The sequence below is a fragment of the Mytilus trossulus genome, chromosome 8 (assembly GCF_036588685.1).
Source record: "Mytilus trossulus isolate FHL-02 chromosome 8, PNRI_Mtr1.1.1.hap1, whole genome shotgun sequence".
NCBI lineage: Eukaryota > Metazoa > Mollusca > Bivalvia > Mytilida > Mytilidae > Mytilus > Mytilus trossulus.
In genome coordinates this window covers 31,699,547-31,718,988 of record NC_086380.1, presented here as the reverse complement: position 1 = coordinate 31,718,988, position 19,442 = coordinate 31,699,547, and positions in this window count along the sequence as shown.

The following is a 19,442-nucleotide window of genomic DNA, read 5'->3' as shown; positions in this document are numbered from 1 at the left end:
TGTTCCCGTTTTCAAATTGGTCTACATTAAGGTCCAAAGGGTCCAAAATTAAACTTCGTTTGATTTTGACAAAAAATTAATCGGTTGGGTTCTTTGATATGCTGAATCTAAAAATGTACTTAGATTCTTGATTATCGGCCCAGTTTTCAAGTTGGTCCAAATCGGGGTCCAAAATTAAACTTTGTTTGATTTCATCAAAAATTGAATAAATGGGGTTCTTTGATATGCCAAATCTAACTGTGTATGTAGATTCCTCATTTTTGGTCTTGTTTTCAAATTGGTCTACATTAAAGTCCAAAGGGTCCAAAATTAAACTTAGTTTGATTTTATTAAAAATTGAAATCTTAGGGTTCTTTGATATGCTGAATCCAAACATGTACTTATATTTTTGATTCTGGGCCCAGTTTTCAAGTTGGTCCAAATCAGGATCTAAAATTATTATATTAAGTTTTGTGCAATAGCAAGTCTTTTCAATTGCACAGTATTGCGCAATGGCAAGAAATATCTTATTGCAAAATATTGTGAAATAGCAATTTTGTTTTTAATTAGAGTTATCTTTCTTTGTCCAGAATAGTAAGCAAGAAATATCTAATTGTAAGAATTTTTTTTATTTGGAGTTATCTTTCTTTGTCCAGAATCAACTTAAATCTTTGTTATATATACAATATACAATGTATATTCACTTTTTACTACCAACTGATAAATTAAAATAATCTTTACCATTCAGTGATAACAAGCAGTTTTTTTACATCTTAATATTTTATGATGTATTTAAATGAGTAGTAATTGTTGCAAACTCCATTAGAAATTTTAATTGAGATTAGTTTTGGAATAAGGGAAAGGGGGATGTGATTAAAAAAATTGGGTTCAATTTTCTCATTTGAAATTTCATAAATAAAAAGAAAACTTCTTCAAACATTTTTTTTGAGAGGAATAATATTCAACAGCATAGTGAATTGCTCTAAGAGAAAACAAAAATTTTAATTTCATTAGAACACATTCATTCTGTGTCAGAAACCTATGCTGTGTCAACTATTTAATCACAATCCAAATTTAGAGCTGAATCCAGCTTGAATGTTGTGTCCATACTTGCCCCAACCGTTCAGGGTTCAACCTCTGCAGTCGTATAAAGCTACGCCCTGCAGAGCATCTGGTTGGATTTTACTTTAGGGTCCCAGTCCATAAAAGTTTGTGGTATGTTATTATATAAAAAAAAAATAGTTCCCTATATACGTATACCTGTTTTAAGTGTATTTAATTTTTTAATTAATTTTCCAATCTTTTTTGGTGTTTTAAAATGCATTTGCTTTTAGTAAAATGACCTAACATTTACTTTTTTGTTTTTTGTAATACATTTGGACCATTAAAGTAAAAGAGTGCTATAATGCTTTTATTTACTTTAGGGGTCCCACAACCTATATATACAAGCCAAAAACCATATAAAGATTATTTGATTTGGACCCTAAAGTAAAAGAGTGCTATAATGCTTTCATTTACTTTAGGTGTCCCACAACCTATATACAAGCCACAAACCATATAAAGATTATTTGATTTGGACCCTAGAGTAAAAGAGTGCTATAATGCTTTCATTTACTTTAGGGGTCCCACAACCTATACACAAGCCAAAAACCATATGAAGATTATTTGATTTGGACCCTAAAGTAAAAGAGTGCTATAATGCTTTCATTTACTTTAGCGGTCCCACAACCTATACACAAGCCAAAAACCATATACAGATTATTTGATTTGGACCCTAGAGTAAAAGAGTGCTATAATGCTTTCATTTACTTTAGGGGTCCCACAACCTATATACAAGCCAAAAACCATATAAAGATTATTTGACTTGGACCCTAAAGTAAAAGAGTGCTATAATGCTTTCATTTACTTTAGGGGTCCCACAACCTATATACAAGCCAAAAACCATATAAAGATTATTTGATTTGGACCCTAAAGTAAAAAAGTGCTATAATGCTTTCATTTACTTTAGTGGTCCCACAACCTATACACAAGCCAAAAAACATATAAAGATTATTTGATTTGGACCCTAGAGTAAAAGAGTGCTATAATGCTTTCATTTACTTTAGGGGTCCCACAACCTATATACAAGCCAAAAACCATATAAAGATTATTTGACTTGGACCCTAAAGTAAAAGAGTGCTATAATGCTTTCATTTACTTTAGGGGTCCCACAACCTATATACAAGCCAAAAACCATATAAAGATTATTTGATTTGGACCCTAAAGTAAAAAAGTGCTATAATGCTTTCATTTACTTTAGTGGTCCCACAACCTATACACAAGCCAAAAACCATATAAAGATTATTTGATTGGGACCCCGGGCCCTAAAGTAAAAGAGTGCTATAATGCTTTGATTTACTTATTATAAGGGGTCGCACAACCTATATACAATCCATAAACCATAAAAAAGATTATTTGATTGGGACCCCTAAAGTAAAAGAGTGCTATAATGCTTTCATTTACTTTAGGGTCCCACAACCTATATACAAGCCAAAACCATATAAACAGTTTTAATATAACGGACATATTTAAGCCTATAATATATAAACAATCAATACAATAGAATATTATTTAATATATCAATTACAAAATGTTTTCAAACACATGTATATAGTGGGACCCTCCATTTTTCAACAGTAATGTTGGGACCCCTAAGGAAAAGGAAGGCCAGATTTTTTATTCATCAATTTGGGAATCAGAAATTTTTTTTCAGGAAAAATACTATAATCCTTCTGCCTTTTCCAGTTAACTGTTTGTTCCCTAAACACTATCCATCTGAACTTATAATTAAATTTTAGACATAAACAATACGTTAATTAGGGAGGGGGTAGGAGGGGTCATGATCCCCAAATCCCGGGCTTAAAAAAACGAAATCCCGGACTTGAAAACACGAAATCCCGATGTCCCGAAATTCGAATAAAGAATTCCCGGATCTCGAAAGGGTCAATCCCGAAATCCCGACCTAAAAACACCCGGTCCCGGAGTCCCGATAAAGGTCCTATCCCCCATCGTTAATGTAGCCTAGGACATTCGTTCTGAACATGCATGAAATATTTGCCACTAGACGTTAAACAACCAACAACCAATCTATATAGAGGACATTGTCTTAGTTTAAAGCTGGCATTTAAGGTAGCGCCTTCCTCATATTATTATTAATTTGCAAAACAAAAGGGCCGTGGAGTACTTTTTAACAGTATACAGCAAAATTCTAAATACACCGTTTGGTGGTGCGCCTGTCAAATGCGGAACATACAGATCATGTAGGAATAGGTAACAGTTGAATATACTATTGGTATCGGTGTCGGACTCGACTCGGAACTTCTTATTTATTGGCAGTATTAATTACGTGGAAAACAAATGGGCCTGGAGTGGTGTAATTTTTAATCAACACTATTGTACTATATTAGTTATATATAAGGTTGAATTCTTTGATTCATCGTTTTTACGTGATGACGGCTGACAAATTGGACCTCGTAATTTTAGTATGCCAGCTATGCTGGCACTTATGGTAGCATTCGTCTCAACTCGGCCGATTCCGTACCCTCATCTAACGGATAGAAGGAGAGTAGCGGATTCTACCGAGGATTGCCGAATGTTATGGTAGAAGCATCGTTTTGGGACAAAGAACGATAACTCTTGCTAGACGACCCATCTGAAAAGTTTCGTCACTCTCGTTAACAATCTCCGGCGCAGAGTTCATATCCGTTCCATACATGCTTTGCAATACTGCACTTAATATGACCTCTGCCACACATTGTCCGACTCCATGAGGAAATTTGAAATTTCCTCATGGCCGACAAGCATTCGGTATTCTCTGCAAAGTCCCTTGCGTGATACACAAGTTAGCGAGGATTGTCGAAAAAAATATTTGCGGAAGGATAGGAGTAATGAGGTAAAGTGGCGATGGCGGAAATTATGAGAATCATCTCATCGCTTCATCTCCTTCAACTAGGATTGTCGCCAAATTGAAGTTTAAAAATTACTTTGACGAAACGTGCATCTGAAGCAAAAACAAAATTTCAATCCTGGTAACTATGAGGAGTATATTTGAAGCGAAAAAAGAAGAAATTTTATGAATTTTGCCGACAGGCTACATCATACATGTAGGCTACGGCAATCTTGAGTCTTTCAAGTATTTTATCACTCGGTTAGCACTTTTGATCCTGGTCTAGGATGGTAGTTGTCCATTCAGTATAGCTCTATGTACTCCACATGGGTTTGTTACAATTTGCCGGGTTCATACATAAGAAACCCCCAAAAATCACACTTTAGTTTACATGTCATAGTGCCGTGATAGACATATTTTAAAATAGAAGCATAGGCGGATCCCTTTTCTTGAGAAAAAAAAAAATTGATTTTATAGGGATTCGCTGAAGCATGACTGGAGTGGGCTCCCTTTGGTCAGTCAGATACCCCCCCCCCCTTTTATGAAAAGTTGTGGATACGCCACTAAGGAGACAAATTAAGTTGAAAAAAGTACATGTATAAAAAAAGTCTTATATGTGTTTCAAATCATTGTATTAAATTGATAAACAGTTGCTAAGAGGGTTCTACCCTTGTATTTTTTTGGTTTTTGTATAGATAAAAAGAAAACCCAGCAAATTGTAACAAAACAATTCCCTGTGTTCCAATTGTTTTTGCAAAAAGAAAAAATTTAGAAATGAAGAAAATCTAAGGTTGGGATTTCTGGAATAAAGTGCTAGGTATTACTAAACATTGCTTAAAGGCCACACTTAAAAATGTGTTGGTTTGCCAGAACCCTACATTCAATGGCTGAGACAGTGGGTAGGTAGACATTTCCTTTTTTCAACAAAAAAGAAATTGAAGTATCAGCTGTTTATTAGTCTTTCTGCCTATCTGATAAAAAAAAGAAACTTCTTCAAATCAGGACAATAAAAAGATTTTTATTAGGCAGCTATTTTCTGGGTAGGTAGGCTAAGAGTTAGGGCAAGCAAACATATTCCTGTTTATGGTCCAATGCATCCTTACCATTAGGAATCCATTAAACATGGCAAATATTAACAAACCTCTGTGATACCTGTATATTAAACAGCACAACCCTTTGTCAGAGGGAAAGCCTCTCATAGCTTGGTGGGGTTGTACCTTACCTTATAAAAATTCCTGCTACCAAATGAGAAAAATATATTGCTTTGCTTCCATGAAGCCTATTCTTGTGCAAGCATTATAAAGTACATAGACACCTACATGTATATGAAATAATTCTTTCAAATTCTGAATCTTGCAGTATAACACTTGACAATGGTTTTATTACTCTACTTTTATTCTTGCATTATACCCCTTCTCTAATGTATCATATAATCTTGACTTTTACTGCACATTAACCAATGTCTATTATTTAATATACATGATTGGGGACTGGGTTTTAAGCTAGCAGATACCTTGGTAGATGTTACACCCAAATTATGTCCTGATACTCTTGGCATTATCAATAATTGATATTGAAGTTATGTGCACTAAACCAGTGATGAATGTATGTACTGTTAATCAATTGTTATTATTTCAAGTTGAAAAAAATTCTGAATCCATTATCACTGCTAAAAAAATAATGTCTCACTAGCAACAAACACATCTCATATGTTTTATTCAGTAAGCCAACAAAACCTGGAAGCTACATTGAGCTTGAATTTTTCATCTAGTTAAACATTTTACATGCCATATTGAATTCAGAATAAATTCAAAAACCATTGTCAGCACATTCACATACCTCATGTCCCCACATTGTCACTGGACAAACATCTATCTAGTATGTCCTTGTTGTCTACAAAGCTTATAATAAGATTCTCTTGTGAGGTTTAATAGAATTTGCAATGAAAAACTATATTGTAGAAGTATAATTGAGGCCAATAAGTTCAAAGGGGAATAACTTCTAGAAAAAGAATTGAATCACAATTTCCTGTTGATATGCACATCTATAAAATTATATGAAGTTCTCTTACAAGTGTGTTTTCAGAGGAGTTGTGATGACAAGTTGTTGAAGACCAGGAATGACAGACAGACAAATGCATGGGTCAAAACATTATCCCCCTCTGCAAGTTCATTGTGTGGGGTCATGAAATAATTGTCATTGTAAGAGGTAATAATACTGAACTTTCTCATGCATCAATACAACCATTTAATCAAGCACAGACATGATGTACATGTATCCAGTGTGAGATGCATTTAACCCATTATAATTTATTTGCAAGACAACTGTTATTACTGCTTTCGTTTTGTTGATGGCAGATCTTTATTTGTAACTGAAGTATTTTATTAAGATTTTTGTGTTTTGGAATGCTGTCCAATTGACTCATACCAATTATTTCCTTGAATTCATATGCTTAAATCTCAAATCTTAGGTAAAAAGTTAAATCAGTTTTATCTGTACATTACTGAATTTATGAGTAGTATAAAGCAAAAGGCTTTTTGGGAAGTTTTAAAAATGTAAACAATGTGAAGGACATTCATATTTCCACACTACTTGGCTAAAACTGATAAAATATATTCTTTATTTCTATTTTAATTGCTAACAACAATATGTTCATGATAGATTTAAGAAGACATACAAAATTTCAAAGCAGCAATTAATAAAACTCATTGTAATTAATACATGTATTAAATGCACACACATTTGGATGTGCAATTAGAATCACTCCAATTCACTCATTGAAACATGAATCATTTTTTTATGAGTTCTTAAGTCTTGTTTGTAAGTTCTTTTAAAGTGAGAGTCTATTCCATTTGTGTGTATAATCTATGCAGGTTTGTAATGCTTCTCATGTTTCTATGATCAGGTTAACATAATTGTGATCTGAAAATATAATAAAAAAAAATATCTTTTTAATTTCTGGTTTTTATTAAGATAAGGGATATACATGGTATGCCATTGTTTGTCAATCCAGCAGTTTCAATGTCAACACTTTATTCAATATCTTAAAGGAGTAGGGGCATAAAAGACCCTTATTTGACTCAAATTAATATTGCTGCAAATTTAAAAGTCATCTTAATCCTAAACATTTAGAAATTTGTACAATCTAGACTAAGGAGCTAAAATAATAAAATAAGTATAACTTTAACCATATGCTCAGCAGGGAACAGCTGTATAAGACCCCAGATGTCCAATCCTAAACAGTTGGGCAAGTATTGACACAACATTCAAGCTTGATATAGCTCTGAATTTGGATTGTGTATAAATAGTTGACACAAAACAGGTTTCGGACAAGGAATGAATGTGGTCTTAAATTGAATTGGAAATTTACCTATTATTGTCCAACATCCAAAATCAAAATACATTGTTAGATTCAGCATATGAAATAACCCCAAGAATTCTGTTTTTGAAGAAATCTAATAAAGTTCCATTTTGAACCTTTTAGTCTTCAATGTATATCCATATATTCAATTTTTTTTTAATTTTGGACCTCGATTTAGACGAGTTTGAAAACTGGGCCCATAATCGAAAATCTAAGTACATGTTTAGGTTTGGCATATCAAAGAACCCAAAGAAATTATTTTTTGATAAACTCAAACTAAGTTTAATTTTGGACCTTAATGTAGACCAGTTTGAAAACAGGACCAAAATTAAAAAAAAATAAAAATCTAATTACACAGTTAGATTCAGCATATCAAATTATGCAAATATATTTCAATTTTAGATCAAAGTTTAATTTTGGACCCTTTTGGTCCCTTATTCATAAACTGTTGGGACCAAAAACCCCAAAAATAAATCGCAACCAAACTTTTGTGGTCATGAACCTTGTGTTTAAATTTTATAAATTTTTATTCACTTGTACTAAAGTTATTGTGCAAAAACAAATAAAAATGATTATTTAAGCCCCTTTTTTGGCCCCTAATTCCTAAACCATAGGGACCAAAATCAATCTCAAGCTTCCTGTCTATGGTATGCATATGAACTACATGTATGAACCTGAGGAGTAACAAGAACTTAAAAGTTTAGGAACAGTCTTCAAAATCAGGTTAAGAACCAATAAATATGAACCATTTTGTATTTCAATTTCAGTTTCTGCAGTTAAAAGTCTTCCCTGTTGACTATAAGATGGCAATATTAGTCTACTCATAATTGTAAAAGGTGGCAAATTATGGCTACTACTACAGTTATTGTTTACTGAAAACAAATAAGTTACAGCCTTTTTATAAAATGTGTTAACCAAACTGTAAGTTTATAAGACTTTGCAGTGTCTGTGCATTTTAATTTATGCTAAACAGATGGTACATGATTTTGTTTTTCAATCATATGCATTTTGTATAAAAATATACAAATAAGTCTGTGTTACTATCTCATCCAGATGGAGAGTAACTTTTACAGGATAAAAATGTGTCCATTTTGGTATATTATCTGGTAGTTTAAACACCAACTTAACACCAACACCAATATGTAGAAAATCATAGTGATTTCAACACTATAAGAGGTGAAAAGCAAAATGTGAAAGCATTCTTTAATATCAATATCATGAATATACATGTACTATATTTTATTTTCTGATTATTTTTTTTCATAAATGCCAATTAAACGAATTGTGTTCCTTTATTTATTTGAAATAAAAAAACAAAAGTATATAGGAAAATATACAAGTTATTTTTCCAATTATTAGTAAAGAAACTATTATCCTAAAAATCATTGCTATTTTGTAAAATGATAAAAAAAAAATGCTTTCATAAGCTTAACTAGCTTACATTTATTCATCTGCAGTTGGATTCGAACCAACATACAACAAGTGTATTTCCCTTATTTACAGACTTATATATAATGAACTTTGTTATTATAGAGCATAAATTTTATCTTTTAGCAAAAGAAAGGCTAGAAGCAACATAGGCCCAAATATGTAAATTGAAGCAAAAACAAAAGATAAAGCAATTAGTGAGTTACAAAGCTCACATTTGTTCGTCTGCAGTTGGATTCGAACCAACATACAACAAGTGTATTTCCCTTATTTACAGACTTATATATAATGAACTTTGTTATTATAGAGCATACATTTTATCTTTAAGCAAAAAAAAAAAAGAGGCTAGAAGCAACATAGGCCCAAATAAGTAAATTGAAGCAAACACAAAAGACAAAGCAATTAGTGAGTTACAAAGTAACAAAAGGTGGCTTGTGCTTGATCAGTTGTTTGTATATATAATAATAAATTATTTTATTTAAGTGTCACGTATTGATTAACATCTGAACAATATACAGTAAAACATATACAATATTTAAAATAATCAACACCCAGCCAAACAAATTGACTTATGAGACACTGTAAAAATATATTACAAAGTTATAAACATGTATACTAATAACCATTTTCATTTCATTGAATTGTTTCATCAAAATTCTTTTTAAAATTCTGGGTAAAAAAACAAACTTTCAGGTTTAGAATAAAATGTAAAAAGAAAAAAAAAAATTAAAATATTAAAAATATGTGATTGACAGAGTATTTTCATGATAAAAATTCATAAACAAGTAAGTTAAATACTAAACAAGATTAATAAGTTAATAAAAATATGCTGTTTACTTTTGACTAAAAATACTTCGATAAAAGGTTGTTTACAAGTTTTAGATCAGATATCTACATACAGTTTCCTTCGAGTGAAAAATTTATGCAGTTGTTTACATAATAGTTTTTGAATCGTATCACAATTCATTATTTCAATAAATTTTTCGTCCATACTAATATTTTGAAAGTTAATAATATGTTTTGAAGCTTCATAAAAAATGTCAAATCTTAAATCACTGTACAAGTCACATTTCATTAGAAAATGTTTTTCGGTTTCAACTTCGCTTAAATTACAGAATTGACAAAGTCTGTTTTGAACTGGTACTGGCGGCCTGGAGTAACGTCCTGTTTCAAGCGCTAACGGTAGCGAACCCGCGCGGAACATAGCCATAAGTCTTCTTTGCGATTTTGGTAAATTTTGCCGAACATATGGTTCCACAGATACATTGTTTTTGTAGAGTCTGTATGTGCGCAGTTTATTGCCGTTTATCTCGTTGGCTTTGTCATTGAATAAATCTTTTTTCCACTCCTGATTGTCTAATTCTAAGAGTTTTTCATTTGCAATTTTCATCACTAATTTAGTAGATAGCGTAGTGTCTTGTACCAATAAGTCCATATCAATCTTGTCTATCAGTTTGTTTACCATGAATGTCCATCCTTTGCGTCGACGGGCCGAATATTTCCAAATTTTGCTCAACATTCTCGTTTCGTCCAATCTATATAACTTGCACAATAGACGTGTGCAGGACTTCCTCTGTTTGGTTTCACAAGATGTCCAACCCATATCCCCTCGAGAGGATAAATTTGAAGTGTTTTTACCGACGGATAGAAAATATTTACACGCACGGTTCTGTACAGATGTTATTTCACTGAAAGTCTTTGTTCCCCATATTCCACTTCCATACAAAAGTATCGGCTCAACAACTGTTGAATAAAGCTTCGTGTAAACGCCATGTGTCATTCCACCAGCAGCCACAACTTTACCGCACAATGCACCTAATGCTCTACTGGCTGATTTTGACAGTTCTCTCGCGTTCTTCCGAAATGTTAGATGCTCGTCTAACCATATTCCAAGATACTTGTATGAATCTATTTTCATTATGTTGTGTCCACTACATTCAAAACTATACTCGGATATCGCTATTGATTGAGGACGAAAATGAACAACTTTTGTTTTATCTGCATTAACGGAGAGTTTCCATGTTTCACACCATTCCGTAACAACGTTCAGCATTTGCTGCAGACTGTTTTCATCCGGTGCTATCAATGCTATATCATCAGCATATAGTAAAATGCTCAACATAGTATCGTCTATACGTACACCACAGTTCAGCGCGTTAATATGTTCTGCTAAGTCGTTTATATAAACGGAAAAAAGAGTTGGTGACAGAATACATCCTTGTTTTACTCCGTTCGCTACGTTAAACCAAGGGGTTAAGTCATCATTTAATCGGACAGTGCATTTGACGTCAGTGTAAAGTGACTGTATCGCTTTAAGAAAGCTTCCGTGTATTCCCAAGGCTTGTAGTTTATGCCATAGTAGTGTTCTATTTACGGTATCAAACGCTTTTCGCATGTCGATAAAGCATACATGTGTGGACAGTCGAGATATTTTTCTATCGTTCAAAGTCAGGTATAACGCTTGGATGTGTTCTTCACAACTTCTACCCTTGCGGAAGCCATTTTGTTCTTCGCATAAATGATCGTTATCTTCTAGCCACTTACTAAGACGTTGATTGAGAATAATACAGTATATTTTAGATGGCACTGATATCAATGTTATTCCACGGTAGTTAAGTGGTTTACGTTCATCGTCTGCGTTCGGTTTCAATATTGGATTAATTATTCCCCTTGTCCATTCTAATGGGACTTTTCCGAGCTGAAAACATCCACTTATTATTTGGTACAGTAGTTCTATTGCTGTGTCATTTTTAAGTACTTCCGCGGGAATATCATCGATACCTGTAGCTTTTCGGACCTTTGCTCTGGTTACGGCCGTTATCACTTCCTCTCTAGTGATCGGTTCATTTAATTCCGTTATATCCCGATTGGCATTTTGACTTTCCGTTGATTGTGGAATCGTTTCTTCGTTGTTTTCATCGGAGTTAAATAGTTGTATACCAATCCCAAGTATAAATGAATACTATAATATGCTAGAAATACTGAAACCCTCTCAATTTCATACTTGGTTTCCTGCAAAAGAATAAAGCAAAATTAAATATTTTTATGGTGTATTTATCTTCATCATGTATATACAAATCAGGTCTAATCTTAATAAATTGGCATAATTAAAAAAAATATCCAATTGTTACATTCAACATATGCATAATTGTTTTAGTCTGATTCCTGTCCATCCACTTCTTCCTCTTCTTTCATTAACAATTTACAACTGTACTCATGGTCATTTGAAGAACTGCAATTTAGATGAATGGTAACTTAAAAGTAAAGACAATTTTTAAAAGTGTTTAATTACTCCTATAGAAAATGTATGGCATATGTATAGCTAGATATTGACTCAATTTCTACAGGGAGCCGATTTCTACATACACTGTACATGTATGAACATCTTTTTACAATGTTTACTATGTATGATTTGTATGATCCTGTGTTTGCATGTATAAAATAGAGTAATTACACAGCAAATGTATATGAATAGCACAACATTTACAAACTTTTTAAAACTTCAGTACTTTGTAGCATTATGAATTTTGTGAAGAAAACTTTGACATTATGTAATGCACTACATAAGAGAAGTTAATCAGTCTTAAACATTTGTGTTAAACTTTAATTGAAAATAAAATTGTCAAATATTTTATAATTTGATTGATATAATTTATTTCATGTTATACTCAGTAGTCTGTCTTTTTACTCCAGATGCCCTTTTAAGTCATCTTTTGGCATAACATTGTCATAACTGCTAAAATGAAAAGAAAGTATATATAGAAGCAGTAGTTAGAGATAATTTCCTAATGTATGTAGACAAGGATTTGTATAGTGAGATTAAAGGTTGTAATTTCTTTAATTAATTATATTCTTCACTAATTAATCTAATCACCACAAAAATATATTTCAATTACAAACAGTTCCTTGCATAATTAATAAAAAAACAAAGAACTATTTAAAAAAACAGAAAGTCAAACAGCAAGCTGTGACAATCAAATTATTATTTCATCTTCCTCTTTGAGTAAATGATTATTATGAAGATAATAAATGACTACCAAAACTGCGGTCACATGAGGGGGAAAACTAAATATTTTTTTTTATCTTTTCCGGGATGAATATCAAATTTACAAACGTAATTTAATTTTAATACGAAAATTGCACAAACAGACTTTATAAACGCCAGCTCTTCCTTTTGATCAATTTAGGTAATTATTACTTTGTAATTGAAGAGAAATAAGAATTATTTATCGGTAAATCTACATAAACCTTATATCGTAAAAAGATCGTAAGATCGTAGCTTACCAGGTGTATTTTCATAACGTTGTTAACCAAGCGATAAAACCGGACATTTACAATAGAAGCGAGTATCATGATATAAGTGGCGAGTTTATGACTTCTCACGATACGCGCGAACTAACGAGATACTGCGAGATTCCAATCCTTCTCACTATACAAATCCTTGATGTAGAGTAAGAATTTGGTTAGCTTGCTTGTTTTGTTTGTATATTGTACAATTGTTATTGGGATAACATTCAATTAAATTGAAATATATAATATACAAGTTTAAATAACTATTCCTATCTACATTGTTTGCAGATGTCAATCTTAATCACAATGCTTGAGCTACATTGCAGGCAAGTCTACCAAAGTCTTATTTTACAAGCATTAGGAAATTATAACCACATTTCTGTTTAAGTCATAAACATTCAACAAGAGTTTATATAATATATATCATTTTTCATGTTCAGTATAAAGAACACATTTGTACTTATTCAAATATTATTTGTTTGATTGTCATATTGAGTGTAGTGTTACAAAGTATTGAACGGAACGGATATGTGATCTCTGCGCCGGAGATTGTCTCGTTAAATCTCGTACGATTATTTTTTATTAATGGCTGCCAAAATTCTCGTTCAATCGCGATCTTGTAAAAACAGGCAGAACGGAACAAATTCGATGTTAAATACGACATGAATTTTTATTTGTTTGCAAAAAAAAGAATTCAGAAATGTTGGCTACTTGTGTAGCTTATTTAAATTTTATTGTACCACGGAAATTACCGAAGTTATGACAACAACATCCGACGCCATGTTTCGTCTGCTTCAACATTCCATTCTGTATCTGTAGTGGTACGTGTAGAATCCTATTAAGGCTTTTATACACGGTGGAGAAGAGCGCCGTTGTTATGGGCGGTGGTCTTGTAGAGCGGTCTTAAATGCCTCTACAGAACCTGCATGCACAACTTTATCTGGTAGTTGGTTCCAGTGAATAGTTGTTTCCACAAAAAATGAATGTTTGTACTGTGGTTTGTTGCTATTTGGTACTTTCAGTCCTCTGGTGTTATTAATAACTTGACGTTCAATGATATTGTCAGTTTCACAGTTTAAGTAAGTTTTGGCTTTGATTGTTCGTTTCGGTCTTGCTGGTATGACAAAATTGTCGGCTGGTAGAGCCGGCACCAGACCCTCAACCACCTTGTAAATCAGGATAAGACGGAGGCTGTGTCTTCTTTCCTCTAGCGTCTCCATTTCAAGCTGGCGTCTCATATTAGTTATGGACCCTGTTTCCCGACTCCTGTAATTTTTCTTTATGAATCGTAAGCCTCTGTTTTGGATACGTTCTAGTTTGTCAATATCCCCTTTCATATATGGGTTCCAGATTGTTGCGCCATATTCCATGGTTGATCTTACAAGGGATATATATGCTACTTTCCTACATGCTTCTGGTACGTTCCTCAAGTTCCTCCGAAGAAAGCCCAAGGTGGCGTTGGCTTTCTTGCTGATGTTTTTTATGTGGAAGCTCCATTTCAGATTGTTTGAGATTTGGAGTCCTAAGTAGGGGTTCACTTGTACTTCTTGTAGGATGTGTTTATTAAGCGTGTAGAATTTGTCTGCTTTTTTGTTTATGGATAGAACATAGCACTTTTTGGCGTTGAATCGCATTCCCCATTTGTCGGCCCAGATTTCTAGTTGTTCCAAATCTGTTTGTAGCTTTTGTTGGTCTTGGCTATTTTTAATTGTTCTGTATAGTAGGCAGTCGTCAGCAAATAGTCTTACTGATGATGTTACACTGTCTGGTAGGTCATTGATGTGGCACAGGAATAGGATTGGTCCTAAGACTGTGCCCTGGGGGACCCCAGAGTCGACTGTTGTTTCGCCAGATGATTCGCCTTCCACGATGGTTCTCATTGATCTTGCAGTTAGGAAGTTCTTAAGCCATTTGTGTGTATTTCCTTTAATTCCATACTGATCTAATTTATGTAATAATTTGTTGTGTGGTACGGTGTCGAAAGCTTTAAAAAAAATCTAATATGCCTACGTCGATTTGATGTCCCTTGTCGTGTTCTTGTAAGAAGTCGTTGATGGTAGTTATGAGTTGGGTTTCACATGAGTATCCTGACCTGAAGCCGTGGTTTAAGTTGGTTAGGATTTTGTTTTTTTCCAGATGTTTAAGAATATGCCAGCATACGATGTGTTCTAGAATTTTGCTGATGACAGATGTTAAGGATACAGGTCTGTAGTTTTCTGCCAGGTGTTTGTCTCCTTTTTTGAAGATACTGGATATGTTTGCGTCTCTCCAGTCTTTTGGTAGTTCACCTGTGTCTAGCGAGCATTGCATTATGATTTGTAGAATGGGTGCTAGTTGTTCAGCACATTCCTTGAGTATACGGTTTGGGATGTTGTCTGGTCCAGAGGCTTTATTAGGGTTTGTGTTTTTTAGTAGTTTCTCCAGCCCCTTTTGGTCTATCGTTAGAGGTGTTATATTGAATTTTGCTCGTATTCTTGTTGTTGGTAGGTTAGTGTCTGATGTTATTGTGAATACGGACTTGAATTGTTCTAGTAGGAGTTCGGCTTTTCCTTTACTGTCACTGACAAGAGTAGTTCCCTTTTTTAATGGTGCTATTCCTCCTGAGTCCTGGCGTTTGGATTTAATGTATTTCCAAAACGGCTTTGTGTCATTGTTGTTTAGGCCCTCAAAGATGTTTTGGTTTACATATTCATATTCTGCTTTCCTCAGCTGTTTCTTGCATTCCTTTTGGAAGGACCTATAATTTGACCATTTGTTTGTTTTTCTGGCTTGTTTGTATAGCCTCTGTTTTTTCTTTAGCATTTTTCTCTGTTTGTGTTTGATCCATGGGATGTTATTTCTTGATCTTATCTCTTTGTTCGGAATGTTTGTATTCATTGTTTTTTGAAGCTGACTTTTGAAGGTGTCCCAAAGTTGATGTACCTCAGCTCCTTGGTGATGTTTTTCTTTGACCTCCTCTAGGGTGTGTTTAAGGTCTGTGGTGATTTGGTCCCATTTCGCCTTCTTGTAGATATAGCATTTTCTTGGTAAGCTTTTTTGATGGTGTACTTTTGTTTCCAGGTCGGTGATTATAATGTCATGGTCTGATATACCTGGTACGTTATTTGATGATTTAACTAGAGTTGGATTCGTAACAAATACAAGATCTAGGAGGTTTCCTTCACGAGTTGGTACAGTGTGTATTTGTGTCAGATTATATGTTTCAGCTATATCAACTAGTCCTTGTTGGATTTCTCTGTCTGGTCCAAGGGCTGTTGCAGTGTCCCATATGATGTCAGGGCAGTTGAAATCAGTGAGGTCAAAGCAAATGTCCTAAATAATCACAGGTACTTCATTCAAAAGTCACAAAATCATAGTTAACGATAACATATTTAGCGTAAAAGTTCCGTCCAGCCATGGGAACACAGAAAAAAAACTCTGCAAGCAATATATGACCCTCATATATTTCGCATTTCTTTTTACAAATTGACCATGTCGGGCATGCGGGGTAAACTCCGGTGCACTGGTTGACCATGACTCCTTATGTTCATCTGCCACATATCATTATTCCCCACACCAAGGAACAGTGATAATTATACAGTTGAATGTGATCACGGTTATTCATGTAGTCAATGGCATATCCAGCATTTTTCATAAAAGGGGGGGGGGGGGGCTGACGGGGCGCTCCAGTCATGCTTCAGTTATTCCCTATATAATCATCATTTTTCCCCCGAAGAAAAGGGTCTCCCTCTGGATCCTTTGGTAGTCCACAGACTAATTCAAAACTTAACAAAAGTTAAAACATTCAAATAATTCACAATCTTCTTATTCTGTACTTTCTAAATGGCAAACTCTCAAGACATCTTTTCATTGATTATGTCACACCTTATACAGTCCCAGGAAATGGAAACTGTTTTGTTTTCTCTCTCTAAGTTTAATCATAAAAGGAGACTTGAGTCTGAGTAGTACATTTAGAACTGACTACTGCATATATTGTATGACCAATATTGTCCAAAATTGGATTTTATGGGAAGATGGAGTTATTATGATAACCCATGAGAATAAACCATGATGTGTATATAGGGCATGTTACTTGGAAGAATGTGGGCTCCATCCTTTAAAATTCAAGCTGCAGCAGTCGCCTGCATATTTTATGCATCAGTACTAGTTTATCCCTGATTTTCACTCTACCAAGTATTTTATCACTATATCACTATCAGGTTCACATTTCAACCTTTTTAGCAGTACACATTTATGATATAACATCACAGTACAAAAATTGTACTCAGTAACCAAATTGCACCTATTCAACAAAAAATACCTGCAAAAAACTTACAAGTTTTGTTTCACCATGTGAAATAATCTTATTATCATCTTTTTACTCTGGTACATTAATTAATAAGTGATAGATTTCTCTTAGAAGAAATTTAAAGGTCTGAGTGACTATAAACTATACAGAGAACAATACCTGTTGTATTAGTTCAATGGGACAATAGAACTGCAAAAAGTTTAAATGGACAGGTAACTATCCATCTTCGCTAGCCAAGGGTTACGATCCACTCCCGCTCTCTCTGAGAGAGAGCGGGAGTGGATCGTAACCCTTGGTCAGAGAGAGCGGGAGTGGATCGTAACCCTTGGCTAGCGAAGATGGTAACTATCAGGTGAATCTATGGAAAGGTTCAATTGGGTTCCAATAAAATGAGCAAATTAAATGTGTTACCATGAACATCCTTTTCTTCCAAAAATAATAGTTACAGCATGAAATAAAACAAAATCTCTTTTTATATCCCAGTTTAAAGGATTTGAAATTAACCCATACCTGTCAACTGACCCGTATTCTGCGGGTGTGACCCGAGATTTTCACAATTATGAGGGATCACCCGGGACACCCGCCGGGTCATTCATTCAAATGACCCGGGAATTCCGAAAATGACCCGATTTCACCCGTTTTTCTTAGCTTTTAGATTGATTTCATAAGTAATATTCCTTTGAAATACCGGCAAATTCGTAATTCTTCCATGAACAGGAAGTTCATTTAGCTATACAAACTGTCAAATTAAGTGACCCATTAAGTGTATGGCTTCACTTGACAGCTTTGGTGTCAAACAAACTGTTAATTAACACACCAATTACTTAGCTTTAGGTCGTAAATAAATTGTAAACATATTTCAAATAGACGTCTAGAGTTACTTCCCCTTATTTGTCACCATTCAAAATTATTCCTTATATTTACGTTTTATGGGTGAAAAAGATTAAATCATTAATAAATATAAAATTCAAAAACATATTGAAAACTAATTTTTTATTATTTATGTACCTTTATACAATTTAAAAAAAAAAGTTGAAAATTATTTTTTACATTTATACCTTCTTTAACTATATTACTATATTTTATCACAATCTTATTTCCTTCTATAGATAAAAATGAAAAAGGCTTCAAAGCCAGCAACTTCATTCAAATATAAATCACTTTTGAACAATTTTAATTCTTTAATCGGATGAATACAATTAGTAAAGAACATAAGACTGTAACACAGAATTATAAAAATCTTTAAAAGTGAAATGAAGTAATAGTAATTAATAGGATTTAAAATGACTTAACCAAGTGAACATGCATTGATGTTGTGGTATCTTTGATATACTTTACAAGAAAATGTACCATAAATACTGAAATTCAGCTCGAAAAAGTTCGTACGCGTTATGCAGTCTTCACGACGAACTGTTAAATCTACAGGCCCCGGAGCTCAATTTTTGAAATTTTTTAGTTAGATTCGGTTGGCCTGTAGATATGATTTTTACAGGCCCGAGAGCAATTTTACAAGCCTGGGCTGCCCGGGCTGCCACTCAGCGTGAAGACTGGTTATGACCTGAGATTTGATTCTTCAATGCAGGTCATGACCTGCATTTTCATCATCACAGGTTGACAGGTATGTTAACCATACATGTAAAGATGTATGGAATTTGGGTACTGGTCTCATTACAGGATCATGGATTGTTTGGATGTTATTTCAAACTAATTTTTCAATGACTCTACATGGACTCAAAGTTAAATTGGTATAACTCTATTGTAAACAAGGGAAGTCTACAAAATAAGCACTTATTTATTGCACAGAATAAACTTTTGTCTGGTACATAAAAACAAGTTTGGTAAAAAAAACTGACAATTTAGGTAAAATTAGGGTATTCTCATGATAGCAAATTTATTTTCATGACCAAAAAAAAAAGTACAAAGCTAAAGGCAATAAAATGCTTTGACATGCACAGCCTGATACGACCGCAGACGTATATTGAGCATATAAATAACACCAATTTTTTTTATGTCAGTTGAAATCAAACATATTTTAATTTTGGATCCTTTAAAATTCAATATGGACTTATTTGTAAACAGGCACAGGTAGACCCACATAATATTTCTATTCAGCAGAAGTCTCGAACTACATGTACATATCTCCTTAATTCCATATGATAGTAAGTCCTACT